Source organism: Hevea brasiliensis, chromosome 9 (assembly GCF_030052815.1).
Source record: "Hevea brasiliensis isolate MT/VB/25A 57/8 chromosome 9, ASM3005281v1, whole genome shotgun sequence".
Taxonomy (NCBI): domain Eukaryota; kingdom Viridiplantae; phylum Streptophyta; class Magnoliopsida; order Malpighiales; family Euphorbiaceae; genus Hevea; species Hevea brasiliensis.
The window spans coordinates 83,783,472-83,796,457 of NC_079501.1; positions in this window are offsets into that span (position 1 = coordinate 83,783,472).

A 12,986-nucleotide genomic window follows, 5' to 3' on the forward strand; every position below is an offset into this window, starting at 1 on the left:
GAAGTATTTATTTATGAAAAAAGAGACTAAAATGTCTTTGATATTAAATGGATAATATTTAATTGGATGTTATCTGAATTATATGAAAATATTTAAATAATATTATACAAATATTGAATTATTTAAAAAAAATTCAAGAATTTAAATTAAAAAGTTTATGAGGCTTATTATCAATATTATTAGAGTTGCCTGACGAGATTTTAGATTTGAACTGTAATTTGAGTCAAATCAATAAAAAATTAAAATAAAAACTCAAAACTAATAAATGTATAATAAATAAATTAATATAATATAAAAAAATAAATTATAAGTGTGTATAATAAATACAAATAACATGCAATTGCATGTAAAAATAAATTATTATTACTATAATATTTTTAGCTCAACTATCATGTCAACTCTCTCTAATTTTAAGTAAAAAATTGGATAAAATTTTTATGGATTTTGAAAAATTATTCTATTTTGCCAAAATTGAAACACAACTTAAGGTTTGTAATTTTTTTTTATAATTAGGCTTTTTTTATATTTATTACAAAAATAGAAAATAAATATCAAACTAAAATTATGGTAAGATTTTAATTTAATAGAAATGTACTGCCACCAAAATTTATACGAATTAGTAAAAATTATAATAATTTAGAAAATGAAAATGTATCCCTAAATTTTAATAATTAAAATTTTCTTCCTATGAGCATATAACAAATATTAATTAATAAAAACAAAAATAAAAATTAAATTAATGAGAAAATTTTTTGTTATATATTTATTAATAAAAGTCAAATTAATTTATAAATTCAAATAATTTATTTATATTAAATACAATCAATTATTTAAACTAAAAAGTAAACAATTTGAATTGATTTGGATTCATGGATTAATTTGGTGGTGCTTGTGCAGATTGATACAAAGCGCTCTTACATTATGTTTGGCAATATTTTAGTGGAGAAGAAAATAAAGGAAAGGAAAAAAAAAATGAGGAAGAAATTAATTTTCTCTTTTTTTATATTAGAGAGGAAAATAAAAAAAATTCTTTTAAATAATAAAATATCTATTTTATCCTTAATGTTTACAATTAAAAAAAATAATTATAAAATTTTATTCATTTTATATAGGATGGCAATGACTAAGTTACTTTTAATTCATGTATCTGATTTGACTGAATTTTATTGAGACCTTTTTGATAGCATATAATTAGTTTGAGAAGAGTTAAATTTAAATAATAATACTTATGTTGAATTTGAGTCAGATTCGTATTTTACATGTGTACTCATTAGTCGATGTCGTTTATATAAATAATTAATTAAATTTAATATTTTTAATAATATTTAAAAATTTTAAGTTTATTTAAGTCATAAGAAAACCAAATTTATAAGTTTCTCATTTTTTTGGAATTTCTCAAATAATGAAATTTAATTTCAAAATTTCTTTAAAATTGTGAGTAACCTGTTAAAATACCTATCAACATTTATCATAATAATCTAAGACACATATGAAACCTATATGGTTTCGTTCACAACCCTCTCACAATAACCATAATTTATGCTACCATCTCATCAATTAAGATAAATTTACATACTTGGAAATTTACAATATACACGTATAAAAGCGTTTACAAAATACAAGACTTATTTCAACATCCATGTAGTTTGTAGAATTTAAATAGTTACACATTAAAAGATTATATTTCACAACATAATTGCCTGATGCAATATAATCTCCTAATGTGTACAAAATAATATGGTGTCTTTTTAAGTCTTGAGCAAAACGTCACCCATTCGCCCTTACTCTCGTGCTGGCTCTTTATTCTTACTTTTATTATCTACGGAAATTTCAAACAACTTCACTAAGCAAATTTGCTTAGTGGTGCTATAACTTAATGATATTATGTTATGCAACATGTATATGAGCAAATCATTCATAATCTCATGAAACATGTTTCTAACAATTACATTTCATTAGTACTGTCACACTTTACTCGTCTGTAAGGCATAACGTGATCCCGTAGTATATCTAATGAATTACCGAACTTCGTCTATTGATAACCCATTAAATACACTATAAGGGATTTTAAATCAATTTCCATTTCTTTTTAAAGTGGTGGGTAATTTTGAATAGGTATTAAAAACATTTAATTGAAGTTAAGTCATAATCAAAATTTTAATTAATTTAAAATCTTCGTAATTTTTATAAAAAAATTCGGCAGAGTACTGTCTATAATTTGGAAAAACAGTTCTTCAAAAACCTATGAAAACACTCCCAATATATATAATTCAACCCCAAACTCCGATATTTTCAACTCAACTCAATTTCAACCAAAAAATCTCAGGCAATTCATTATATAAAAAAAAAAAAATACTTTTTAAACATAAACTCAGGAATTTTCATAACTGGGGAATAACAGTTTCATATTACAAGAATTTACATTGATCAACAACAAAATTTCAAAATTTTGTTTTACAACTGCTCATGTCTTATGTACATACATACAATTACATATACATCGAAATAAAAATTTACAAGGGCATAATTTATATACCCAGTAGTAATACAAAAATTCTGATCACTTCAATCCCAAGCAGCTTACTCTGCTGCTTTATCCGTCTCTTTACCTGCGACAGTAATAAAAAGCTATTGCTGAGCCATTGACTCAGTGGTGCATAACTTAAAGAAAATAATAAATTATTGACTCAGTGGTGCATAACTTAAAAAAATAATAAATTAAACAGCAAATAAATCACAATTGTTCAAATTAAATCAATTGAGATGTTAACACATATAAAATCATGCTTTATTTTTAAAGCTAAAAAATTTCTTAAAATAAATCAAATCACATAACAATTTCTTTTGAAATGTCACACAGCTTAATCATGACCTAATTATCCAATTCATCCCAGTAGCCAAAGGCTAATGAGGAATACCAAGGCTAGCTAGCACAAATAAATGTGTACCCATCCAATTCGTCATCAACTAGCACACACCTCAACACTTCAGCTAGAGAGGGAATTCAAACTAATTCATCCCACTAAGCAAGCTAGTGAGGAATTCAAACAAATAATTACGATTGCTGTGATTTCAAACCATTTTAACCAATTTTAAACATCAAAATAGCCATTGATCCACATTCAAACTAATTTCCCAATAAGTACTATTCATATGGTCAATTCTGTACAGTGGCAGGGTACCTAATCCGGATTTAACCTAATTTTTCACTCTTTTGTGGTCGATTTTAGGGCAGAGTTTCTCCATGAAAATTGTAGCATTATGACCTTATTTTCATCTCCAATTAGTGCAACAGAATTCAATTTATGGCTATTTAAGTGGACTATGGTCAGGCTGTCCAGAATTGAACATTACACATTCACAATTCCATTTCAATTTCAATCATTCAATCCCACTCCTAACCACACCAATTGACCAATTCAAGCATCAATTAGGTCAATTGGTATCAATTCACAGAATCCCTAAAATTTTCTCCCAAATTCTAATTGTTAAGAACCATAATTATGCAATTGCTACATTTCATAAAATCAAAGTGTATAAATCTCCTCAACCAACTCATTTAAACTTATTTGCACCTTTAATTCCATTTAAAACATCATAAACCCTAGTCATGCTCAAGGAGGCCGAAATTCATGGGCTCCCTTAACATGCTATTTTTGGTTCATTTTCAATAATTTCCAACTTAATTAAAGTGCCTAATCATAATTAGGAAGAGAGAAATGGAAAACTACTACTAACCTCTTTGGTGGGCTTTCCAAAACCTTCACCACTCCACTTCTTTTTACTCCCAAAATGGTAAGCAAGTTTCAAGGGTGGAACTTAAGGAATTTAAGGAAGGGAGCTAAGGGATTTCAAGCTTCTTCCCACCTTAACAATGGTGGAATGAGAGAAAGAGAGAGATGAGAGACGGCAAGAAGAAGAAAAGAGTGATAATTACATTTTTTTTTCTTTTCTTGTCATTTATGTTAACATTATCCCAACATTTCAATTTTTATAAATTTAAAATTTATTACATCATGCTTGAGTAAGAATGACGTCATAATTCTTTTTTACTTTTGAATTTCTTTCTTTTCCTTTTCATTTTCTTTCACTCACCTCTTCAATTTAAATCCATCTTTTATAATTTTAATTTTCTAGTTTTTAATGGGCAATTAGCCCATAAATCATCTCTAAGGGTGAATTGACTAAGTTACCCTTACCGATCTAATTGATTTTTCCAACAATGCTAAATTGCTTCCGTAACACTGATTCAATTATTTGACCTTGTTCTCAACTCTTTTCCGTGGTTTTCACATTTTCCCTAGATTCGCAATAATTCTTAGGCCTGGGGTGCAACAATGTCCCACTCAAAAATAGGACAGCGATTGACCTCACAGTCATTTCCTAATACGATCACTCATCGCTGTGGCCTTGGCTCATTTAACGTTTTATGCTTTGTTTTTCTTATTTGTATTTCATCTTCATTTAGTTGTTGTTATTTTTCATTCATGACTTTTCTAGGTGACTTAGTTATGGTTCTAAGCCTCTTGATTGTCTGAATCGAAATTAGTCACCGAAATAGTACAATGTATAGAACTAGTGAATGTAGGGGTGTTACAACTCTCGCCCCCTTGAAATATATTTTGTCCCAAAATTTTACCTGATATTAGTCTTTGAACAGTTGTGGGTGCTGCCTCCTCATATCCTCTTTACGCTCCCAAGTAGCCTTCTGGCTTGAATGATGGTTCCACAGCGCCTTAACCAATGGTATCTGCTTATTCCTCAGCTGCTTCACCTCATGTGCCAGAATCTCTATGGGTTCTTCCTCATATGTGAGGTCTGGATTCACCTCAATCTCCTCAACAAGTAGAACATGAGATGGGTCTGATCTATACCTCCTCAACATAGACACATGGAAGACATTATGTATCTTTTCCAACTCTGGAGGTAGTGCCAATTGGTATGCCAAAGGACCCACTCTTTCCAGAACCTCATAAGGCCCAATGAAACGAGGACTCTGTTTCCCCCTTCTGCCAAATCTCATAATTTTCTTTCAAGGAGAAACTTTGAGAAATACCTTATCACCCACTGCATACTCAATATCTCACTTTTTTAAATCGATGTAGGACTTTTGCCGGTCTGATGCAGCCTTAAGTCTGTCTCTGATAAGTTTAATCTTCTCCTTTGTTTGCTGAACAATTTCTGGGCCAATCAGCTTCCTTTCACCTACTTCATCCCAACACAGAGGAGTTCTGCATTTTCTGCCATACAGAGCTTCATATGGAGGTGTAACATCCTCACTTTAGCTAGTCCGTACAGTCTACTGTTTCGGTGACCAATGTCGGTCCGGGCAGCTAGAATGTTTGAAATTATAAATAGACTAGAGTGAGGAGTTATAAAGAAACTAAATAATGCTCATAAAAAATCAAGGAAAAATTTTTAAAAATGAAATACACTAAGGTTAAACGAGCCGAAACACCAAGGATGAGTAACCCGAAGGGGAAGTGACGGTGAAGGCCGTTAGCAACCCTAGACCCAGGGGAAAAATTATAAAATAATTATTGAGACTCCAGAGAAGGGTCATTGAGGTTCTTATGGAATTTGAATACCAAGAAAATGCTTAAAAAATTTTTTCTATCGGTACATACAATTTTGGCTCGTTAAGCCAAACAGAGGGCATTTTGGTCATTTCGTCTTCAGAGGTGATTTTTGACTAACTTGTCCAGTTAAATAAATAATTTATATAACATAAAATATGAATAAATATTGTTAAAATTTTAATTGAAATTAAATAGACAAGAAAAGTAGAGAAAATGAAAGAAAATGGAATTATGACATCATAATGATGTCATTAAAATTTTCCCAACCAATCCAATGTTGACACATGGCATAAGTTTATTTAAAAGAGACTAAGTGGGCTAAAAAATGAAAAAAAAAACAGAACTCCTTCTCTATTCTTCTTCTTGCCGTCACCCCTCCCACCATTGCCAACCTTAAGCAAGCTTTTCAAAGCTTGATTTCACTAGCTTTTACCCAACTAAACCCTATATTCCCAACACAAAAAAGTGTTCTTATACCTTGGAGAGTCTTTTGGGAGCAAAAAGAAAGGAAAAAGAGGAACCTTAGCAAGTGGGAAATCTCACTCCATTAGAGGTTTGTGACCTAACCTTAGTTTTCACTTTAAATTCATGTTTAAGGACTAAGAATTAGTGCAAATCATAAAGAAATTTATTGAATATCATTTGTATGCCAACCCATAATTTTAGCAGCCTTGGTTAGGGTGAGATTGTGATGATTTTTATGGAGTTAAAATGGTAGTATGGCTGCCCACAATATGTATTTCTTAAGTGGATTGATGAAATGCAATGATAATGCATGGTTTGTAATGTTTGAGTTAGGGTTTGGGGTGGAAAATGAGACTTTGATCATGTGATGATGGAAGTAGGTTTTAATGGTCAATTAGTGACCATTTGGTTTTGTTTGAATAAAAAAAGAAGTGAATTGTGTAGTGGGATTTGAGGTTGGTGTGGTTGCCCTTGGTGACCTGCATTCTGCCTGGGCAAAATGACCAACTGAATAGTGTTTAGTCATTTGGCCATAACTTAGTGTAGAAAGGTCCAATGGACCTGAAATTTTACCACCAATAAGCTAAGATATAGACCAACAACTTTCGTGAAGAAACCTAACTCAAATTATGACCATAACATATTCAAAAAGTGACCTGAAGTCACTGCTCCTAATACTATAGATTTGGTCAGTCCAGAAATTCTGGAAAAATCGTAATCCGGCCAGTTGTGGTTTTTGGGCCATAACTTGAGCTACAAAACTCCAAATGGAGTGATTCAAAAAAGGAAATGCAACTAGACAAAATAAGGAACAACTTTCATGTTGATCATTTTGCCAAATTCCCATTGCAAAAATGACTAATGGAACAGTAAACATAAAGCTTAAAAACTGAAAATTCTGTCCAATTAACATCAAGCTTGGAAATGGTATTGGTAACCAATACCAACAAATTTAGAATGCAAAATGTGGTATGTTGGGAGTACTAGAACCAATGTACCTATTACCTATGCAAAAGTCAACATTTTAGTTGACTAATGAAATGAATAGTAGCAATAAAATTTCAATTTCAAAGAATTACATAAATTAAAAGTGTTAAATGCCCTAGTAGGCCTAATGTGATTGGTTTGGATAGGTTGGCATGCCAATAGGGTTCTGTTAGCAGTACTGCATATGGCTTCATGCCATTCTGTATTTCATGGTTTCCCATGCCATTCTGTGACATAATAACCTTTGGCTATGTTATTTGAGTTGTTACACTCTGGTTTTATCCCTAATAATTATTACAGCTTATTAGTTGTTCTGTTGTACACTGGGAGACACAACGTGACCAATGGTATGATGGTCCGAGGTACTTAGTACCCAGTACCAGTCTACCCATTTATCCAGTCTAGTCGACTATTATAGTTTACTCGGGCAATGATAATAAATTTTACTAAATTTTAATCGAATAATACTGCAATAAATATCGAAAATTAAGTCTACCCAAAAATGAAATCATACATTCTGCATATTTATTTTTATTTTATTTTATTTTATTTTATTTTATATTGTCACCACTAAGCAAAGTTGCTTAGCGAGTCGCTTTTGGCATGCGCAGGTACTAGAGACCTAGCTGGGGAGCCCAGCAAACATCAGACCGGGTGAACCTTCAAATCTGCATCCAGAGTCCAGAGTCACCTCACATCTGCAGTGCACATGGTAGGACATTAGGACTTTGGGGTAGCATTTTGTATTTTGTATTTTGTATTAGTTTTGGATTGTAACTATAAACTCTTGAAATTATTTGATGATGTAAATATATGAAATTTCAAGTTATTGAAATTTTCTGTGTAATGTATGTTGATAAATGAAATGTTGAGAAATATTTATGAATGAGCTTCCAGTGATGATGTGAACAGAAAAGGAAAATTTCTGAAAATAATATTGAGATTTTGAGATTGAGTTAAGATGTGTGTGTATAATGGAGTTTGGATTTGGAAATTATATTGGAAGTGTTTTTAAACAGGTTCAGAAGAACTGTTTTTCCAATTTACAGCCGGCACTCTGCCGGATTTTCTATGAAAAAATTTCTTAAATATTCAGATTTATCAAAAATTATAAATAAATGAATTTAAAAGGGATAAATTGTAATTAAAATATGAATTGGTGCTCCAGCACACTGAGTGGCATAACTTGCTCGGTTACACTGTAGACGGGTAAGAGGTGTCACAGTAGGCATCCCAATGCTTGATTGGTAACTATTATTGTAAGCAAACTCAATCAAAGGCAAGTGTGTATCCCAACCACCTTCAAACTCAATTACACAAGCCCATAGCATATCCTCCAATATCTGAATCACCCTATCAGACTGGCCATCTGTCTGTGGATGGAATGTCATAATGAAGTTCAATCTAGTTCCTAGGGCTCTCTGTAAACTACCCCAGAATCTAGAAGTGATCCTTGGATCTCTGTCTGACACAATCGACAATGGCACTCCATGGAGTCTCACTATCTCATCAAAGTATAATTTAGCCAATCTGTCCAGGTTATAATCCATTCTCACCGGCAGAAAGTGAGCAGACTTAGTCAATCTGTCTACAATGACCCACACTGCATCATGGTTCTTCTGTGTTCTCGGAAGTCCCATCACGAAGTCCATTGTGATTCTTTCCCATTTCCACTCGGGAATTGGCAATAGATGTAGCAACCCAGCTGGCACTTGGTGCTCTGCCTTCACTTGCTGACAAGTTAGGCATTTGGATACATACTCAGCTCTATCTTTCTTCATACCCATCCACCAATAGTGTTTTTTTACAGTTTTATACATTTTAGTCCCACCAGGGTGCATAGCAAAAGGAGAGTCATGTGCTTCCTTCATAATGATTTGCCTCAATTCCACATCATTAAGAATGCACATTCTGTCCTGGTGTAATACCAAGCCATCATCATTTACTGAAAATCTAGGCTTCTTGCCATCCCGAGCTTCTTTCTTCAATTTCTGATACTTCTCATCATTTTGTGTAACCATTTTAATTTGATCCATCAACACTGGCTTCACTTGCCAAGCAACTATCATCTGTCCCTCATCATCGACCTCCAAACTAGCATGCAGTGTGTAACACCCCTCACCCAACTACAGTGTAGCCGAGCAAGGCGTGCTACACGGCGTGCCGGAGCACCTGATCTTATCTGATTTCATTACAGTTCTTAATTTACTTGTTCAAAAACTTTATTTAAGGTTTAGGCTATTTTTTACTTTTATCAAAATCTAACTAATTTGGAAATTTCAAAAATTTTAATGATAATCCGCCAACGTGCCGACTGTAATTTGGACTAACAGTTCTTCTGAACCTGCCAAAGACAATTTCAATATATACTCAATTTCTCAAACTTAATAGTCTCAAAAATTTTCGAACATAATGTATCTCAATACAGTATTCAGATTTCTCAGAAATCTCATCAGATTTTCAACATCTCAATATTCACAAGTACAATCTCATTATAACTCAAATTTAATTCACATATTAAAATACTTACTTTGAGTAGCTTCCATAATTCATAGGTTAATTACATGAGTTTATTTTGTACAAGATATACAATTAATTTACAATGTGCTAGGAATGAATAATATACATAACATGTATAAAATGAGCCCTATCTACATGCATTGTTGAGGAGGTGATAATCTTGAACTCTTCTGACACTTCTGCAGATCTGGACTCCAAAAATCTCAGTTGACAGTCTACTGGTTTTACCTTCAGTATCTGTGCGAGGAAGCAATTCCATCGCGCTAAACATTTCTGCTTAGTGGTGCAATAGTATAACAAGAAATAATATATACAATTAAAGAAAGAAATAAATCATAATTTGAATACTCAAGAATCAATTTAATTTGGTATGGTATTTCTAGTATCAACGATTTTATATACTAGTTTGTTCCTCTTTGGAAGTGCTTAGTTTATAACTTTTCAGTAATACTACCCAGTATACAAATTATTCTAACTGTATTGTATTTCAAGTCTCTACAATTCTGCAATTTATATTTTTGTTATGTTTCTTTTGCTAATCTCCTTTACTCATTCATTCAATACTTAATTTAATTGTACTGAAATTTCATTATACTTAACTTAACTTAGCTTCCTGAATTGAATAACGTTTTAAATGACTGCCCATATAGCCTATACACTGACCAGACTGGATAAATGGATATATACTAGCACTGGGTACCAAGTACCTCGGGTTGTCACACCATCGGTCACAAAGTATCTCCCGGTGTGCAAACAGTGTGGCTAAAAAGCCATATAATCAATCAGGTATTAAGCCGAGTATAATAACACAAACTGTATAGCCATAGGCTATTAAAATCATAGTATGGCATAATAAGCCATAAAACACAGTATGACGTAAAGTCATTTACAGAACAGCTGTCAGAATCCTATTGGCATGCCAACCTATCCAAACTAGTCAACTAGGCAAATTAGGGCATATTACAAAATTACATATTTAATTCTTTATTCATAGGGTTTACACATCTTTATGCCTTTCACTGGTCAATAAAATTATTGACCTTTTTATGCATCATGGATAGGTTGATTCTAGCATCAATATGTCACAATTTGCATTTCAATAAGCTGCCAATATAGTGCAATTTACCATTTTTACAAGTTGGCATTCATTGCCAAATTGCTTCAAGCATCATTGTATGTAAATGTCAAATTCTCAATTTTTGTGTGCTAGATTGGTCTAGCTTAAAGTCCTATTTCTCTTGGTTTTTAGGTTCTGGTCAAAGAAGCAAAATTGTAGCTCTATGTCTCATTGCAAGCGGGGCAAAATTTCAGGTCATTCCGAGTTGTATAGACCAAGTTATGGTCAATTTACTAAAACTGGACAGATTGCACCTTTGGTGCAAAATTTGGTCAATTTCTCAATTTTTGTGTGCTAGATTTATCTAGCTTAAAGTCCTATTTTCCTTGGTACTATTCACTGCAATTCATTTCATTAGTCAACCTATAATGTTGACCCTTGATGCACTTTACGTGAGTCAATTCTAATGTTACCAATATGTCACATTTTATAGCCCTTTAGTGTTGGTATATGTTACCAATTTCATTTCCAAGTGTATTGCATTTTATTGCAATTTATCAGATTTCGGTGTACTATTTTGACCTAGCCGGACGACCTAGTTCCCTCGATTTTCGGGTTTTGGTCCAAATTACAAACTTGTAGGTCTATGTCTTATGGAACGCGAGGCAAAATTTCAGGTCATTCTGAGTTGTGTAGACTAAGATATGGTCAATTTACTAAAGCTGGACAGAATGTATCAAAATTGGTCACTTTAGGTCATTTTAGGTTCGGCCAGTTTTTGGACCCGAACTTGTGCAAGCTTTTTGACTTGCTTATGGTCATTTCTGGGCTTGGGTGTCCTCATAAGACTTGTAGATATAGGTCTTAACTATTCATGGTCAAAATTTCAGGTCAATTGGACCTGTTTTGAGTGAGTTATGGCCTAAAAACTAACTGCTGCCCAAATGGTCAGTTTTCAGGCCTTAAATGCACTAATCCGGATTTGGTCACTTTTTAAGGTCAGTTTCTAAGCAGAATTTTGGCAACCTTTCTACATAAAAGTTGGCCTATTTGGTGTCTAGTTTCACCCTCCATTGGCGTCATACCAATTGGGTTCACAGTTTGGCACTTGTGGCCTAAATTATGTGCTGCCTTCAATACACAACCTGCACAAAGCTCATACACTCCCAATTTAATGTTCCTTCTCCTCCTCATTACTACAATATTCAATCAACAACACTTCCATACATCTATTGTACACAATTCCAACAACAATTCTGGGCAGAATGTTCAAGTGCTCAATGCACACAATTTATCATTAAGTTCAACATTCACTTCCACCAAAATTCAACATACTTCAATGTTAATATTACACATATACTTCAACATATTCATACTTCAATATCACTTACACTTGCTGCCCAAAATTTAACATTAACATATATCATTAATAACCACATGTTCACACACAAATTTATGCTATTAAGGGCTGCCAAACATGGCAGTTTGCTCAAGGCATCAAGGTTTCATTTCACACCTTTAATCTAAACACTACATGTACATACTTATGCACAAACTTACTACAACTTTCATTTGAATTAATCAACCTTCATTTTCTTCATTAGAAGTAAAAATAACTCAAGCTCAACAAGGGTTCATGGCTGCCCAAAATGAAGCAACAACACAAATCTCCAATAATTGTTTCAAACCATAATTTAAATTTCTCAATTTCAATCAATTCAAGTCCTATCACTTCCCATACATATACCCATATCAAACATCATCTTTAAACTCATCTACATCATTTAAACACATCAAAATCCCATGAATGTCTTGGCTGCCGAAATGAAGGGCTCACCAAATATACATTAATTTACTCAATTTCTTCACAAATCAACTCATCCAAAGCTCAAAACAAGATCTAATGAAAGAAAATGGGGAGATTAAGCACTAACCTCAACTTGTGCTTGATTAAACTTCACCAAAACTTGCTTTTCTTGTTGCCAATATCTTCCCCAAGGTGAGTATGCAAGCTTTAATGAAGGAAGGAAGTGGAAAGGATGGCTAGAACATGCTTGCATGGAGGTAGAGCAAGGTGCGGCAATGGAGTCCTCCCATGGTGGAATTCGGCTGGTTTGTGAAATGTTGAAGATGAAGTGGTTTTTGCCCACTAATGGCTTAGATAATGTCCCAAGGATTGAGTTAGTGGAGCACTAACTCTAAACTAATTGTTTAATTAGTTAAACTTTCATTATTTGCACCTTTAGCTCAATTATTTCACTATTTACATAATGTATCACCATTTAATTTTTCATGACATTTATAAAGTGTAATATCATTTATTTTTAATGGAGATTGAGGTCAAAAGGCAACACTAGGTGTCAAATGACCAAAATACC